Consider the following 4,259-nt stretch of genomic DNA (forward strand, 5'->3'; position numbering starts at 1 on the left):
TGTTAGCATCAGAATGCAATTCCTGCAGCCGTGAAGCCTCACAGCAGATGATATCATAAGCAACAAAACAGAATTAGTGTTTTTCATACTTGCTACCTAGGAATTTTTATGGCTACTGTTTGGGGGTAAACGTTCAAAATACATTACAACATAATGGATAGTGGTATTTCCACATGCTGCTGCAACTCACCAGATGATTGTGTCAGCTGGAGATGAGCAGAGGAGGAGCAGGGACATGAAATGCTGGATAGAAATTTCTTGAGGTGGTAGATAACAGTCAGACATTGAAACCAAGCCTAGAAAGTGAAGGCAAATCTATAAAGTGTAAAAAATGATATAAAATGTAATCTGAACTTCCAAGTTGCTGACTCAGCCGCTTCAGCAATGGGGAAAGAAAATGAAGACAGTGATGTCAAGAGCACAGGTGCTCAGCTGCCTAAAAGTCCCAATGATGGTAAAGGAAATGGGAAATAAATGAGAAAGGGTTGGGGGAATTGGGGGAATAGTGTTGAGCTGCTTCAGTAAAATCCCTGTGAAACTACTGCCTTGACCACAGTAAAGACAGGACATATTGAGATTATATCACATCCACTTAATTTGGTCTAGGATAAGAAGATATTCTAGGAAAACAAACAGTAAACAGTGGTCTTTAGTTTGAAAGTCCGAAGTGAAGAATAGCAGCATGTTCTTTACGGACACTAATATGGCCAGAATAAATGTGAGGGATAGAAGATGAGACATGAGTATGGGGGATAGCCTTGAATGAGCAGAAGAAGACAGTGAATTAAGAATTAAATATCAGGGAACCGAAAAAAATATTTGAGATGTGGCAGGCACAGTCTAAGTTCTTATGGACCTTCCCACAATTCTCATGAAAGAGACACTGGTCTTCCTAGCACTTTACAGTAGTACAGAGAGCTTGTAAAACTTGCTGAGGTCAAAGTGCTGGGAGGTAGGAAAGCAAGCATCAAGGTCTTACTGTGAGCACTGAACCCCGGTTACCTCGTACATATCCTCCACAGATGGCGACCTGCACCTAGAATCAGAGTTGGAATATAATTTAGAATACAATATCTCTTTGAATCAAGTATTTAAAAGTTTAAGGTAAGTTTTTTTTTTAAATATACAATTAGTCTCTTATAGCACAAAACCAAGTAGGTGTATGTTTGAGATCAACTTGGCAGATTTCACTATTAAATATTAAGTCCAGGCTCTTATTATCTGTTCCTTGTGTGTCCTTTAGAGCCTTAGATACAGCCTCTGGCTGACTTTGGGTATTGATTCCATTTTGCTGCCAACATCCTTCAACTGATGTAGAAAATCCAGGTTGATCTATAAATATGCCCAAGTCTGTCTTCTGTAATATCAACTAGAAGTGAATTTTTAAAGACTGTATTTGCATTCTGCTATATTTTGAGACCATTTACTTCAGATGAACACAGATAATGAGGTCCAATAAAAATAGATGCTATTTCATTCAAGACACCTCAAAAATCTTGTTAAAAACCTCTTCAGCTCTATGTTCCCCATTACTTGCAATAAACATTTTTTTTTCCACAATCTGTTATTGTACCTGTTTTTCTTTAAAACTTTTGGCTTCTGTGCTTTTCATATGTTAATTTGACATGTTCCTTCCTGGTCCACGCCCCACCACTACAGGCGGTCAAAGGCAACAGTTCCCGTGTTACCTCCTATACCTCTACACCTGCTTAGCAGCAAGCCGTGTCAAACATTTCATTATTGACAAATTTATGTTATTAAAGCAATCTTTGCGACCATACCAGTCTAAGTTCAGAAGATTATACACATTGCCCTCCTCCTCAATTTGATTAGAGTTTTGGGTTTAACACCCATTTATCGCCCATATAAGCGTATTTCTAATTACTTTGTATATAGTGAACAATATAGGTCTATTTAATTGACATCTTAAAAAGTTATCAAAAAGGTATTTTATTATTAAATACAAATTTATATATTGTATGCTTATTTTAATACTCTTAAACTCCAGTACAGAATAGAGTTAAGCAAATTACTAAATGGAATGCTTTCAAATGGAAATAAGTTAAACTGTAGGAATGCAAGATCAATACTACCAGACCTTGAAATTTTTCCTGAACACAACCAGAAATCTATATTTTCTTGTGAAAATTCTTCACTGTTCAGTATTTACTGAAACAAATTTTAAATACCATTCAAGGGAAAAAAAATCTGTTATCCCATTTATTAGCCAAGATTAGTATCATTTAATATGTATGACATATTAACATAGTATTTAAAATACAACTCACAAACAGAAACATCAAACTCTAATGTATTAAAATTTATTAAATTTCCTATAGACAACAATGTAATCTAAAGTAAAAGTAGATCTATTACCATTACAAAATTTTATTTCATATCTTTCAATCTATCTATCCATCTATATATCTAGACAGAGAGAGATCAAAGTTTTGTGAACAGTTTCTATTTCACAGAAATGCAGTAATGTTAGAAAATGCAACCATCAACTCTAACATGAATTATTGTATCATTTATAGAAGTATTAATATGGACATTTGTCAAGGCCTAATAGCAGTTGCCAGAGTCTATATCTATAAGAATGAAACATTTCTATGAAAGCCCAGAGAAGTATAATCATTTCATATTTCCCCCTGGGTTCAGATTACAGTTCAATTCAACCAACATATGTTGAATGGCTGCTTTGACTGAAGCTTTATGGTAGATTGAGAACACAAACATCAGGGAAATGCTTCACTCTCTCTGAACTTCTCTCCATATACTTCTTGCCTATCTAAATTTTACCTGTTCTCTCAAAGTTGAAATCTTATGAAAATATATCATCTATCTATCTATCTATCTATCTATCTATCTATCTATCTATCTATCTACATATCTATCCATCTATCATCTATCTATATTTTTATCTATCTATATCTGTATTTCAAAATACATAATGGTAAATTCAAAAACATATACCAAAATACCTGGGTACACAAAATTTTACAGTAAGTCTCTATTCATTTCACCATGCTTCTTGCCTTATTAATTATTATCAGTTGCAAGTGCATACAAGTAAAGGCCATCCCCATAGCAAAAAGATAGTTTAGTTTTGTAGAAATAGGATAAGGATCCTTGTGAAGTGATGAGGCCAACTTTACCAACAACCAGACAAGGAGCTATTAGAGGGTACTGCATTGATATTTCAATATTATAGGGATGAAATGTACATGAACTACCTGATATGTCCTACATGATTCTGGATGTTAAAGCTACAGCAGTAAAACACTCTGACAGAGTTCCTATACTCTGTAGTCATCAAAGCAAACATTAATCAAGAATGACACTCTTGGTTGGCAACAAAAACCCACTGATGAAAATGAAAGTCTAGTATTATAGAAATTGACCAGTTGAGACTAAATTAACTATTGAAACTCTCTCTTGAGAAATAACTAGAAATGTGACTCTCAAGAAGCCAGGCAGGGTACACAAAAGACATATTCTATAAATGCAAAAACTCAGAGTGAAAAGAGCCAGAATGGCCAAGGATGAGGTAGGAGGTAAGAAGGCAAGTTACATGGGATTTTCTTGGCCAGCATAAGGACTATTTGAACTATACTGGGAAATGATTAAAAGTTTTAAGTTTAAGGCTTCTTGCAGCCTGAGTGCAGAGTCATGGCTGGACTAGCTTTCAGAAAGTTCCTTCTCCTCTTTGACAAAGTATTAATTGAAAGGAGTGCCACTGAAACTGTAGCCAAAGCTGGCATGATGCTTCCAGAAAAGTGGCAAGAGAAGGCATTGCAAGTAACAATAGCGGCTCTGGGATCAGGCATGAAAGGAAAGGGTGGAGAGATTTAACTAGTCAATGTGAAAGTTGGAGGCAAAGTTCTTCTCCCAGAATATGGAGGCACCAAAGTAGTTCTAGACGACAAGGACTGTTTCTTATAGATCGTGCCATTCTTGGAAAGTATGTGGACTGAAATCACTGTTGAAACGTGTCACATGAAACTGCCCAGTCTGCTGACATTTATGTAAATAAATTCCATGCCTCCCTTTTATAATAAACTGATGATGCCTAAACTAATGACATCCATTGTCTCTGAAGTTTAGTTTCACTGTTATAATGTTATAAACATTTCTAATAAAGTGATATAAATGAAAAAAGCTTTAAGTTCAAAATTAATACTGTCATATTTAGATATTTGAAATATCACTTTGGATGCATGGCCTTTTATTTATTGAGACAAAATAAAATACTGGGG

General features: G+C 35.1%; 1 pseudogene; it reads left to right on the plus strand.

Annotated features, from left to right (window-relative positions):
- The first annotated feature begins 3,672 nt into the window (after positions 1-3,672).
- Positions 3,673-3,977, plus strand: LOC114704436 (annotated as a pseudogene).
- The last annotated feature ends 282 nt before the right edge of the window (positions 3,978-4,259 follow it).

Source organism: Peromyscus leucopus, chromosome 4 (assembly GCF_004664715.2).
Source record: "Peromyscus leucopus breed LL Stock chromosome 4, UCI_PerLeu_2.1, whole genome shotgun sequence".
NCBI lineage: Eukaryota > Metazoa > Chordata > Mammalia > Rodentia > Cricetidae > Peromyscus > Peromyscus leucopus.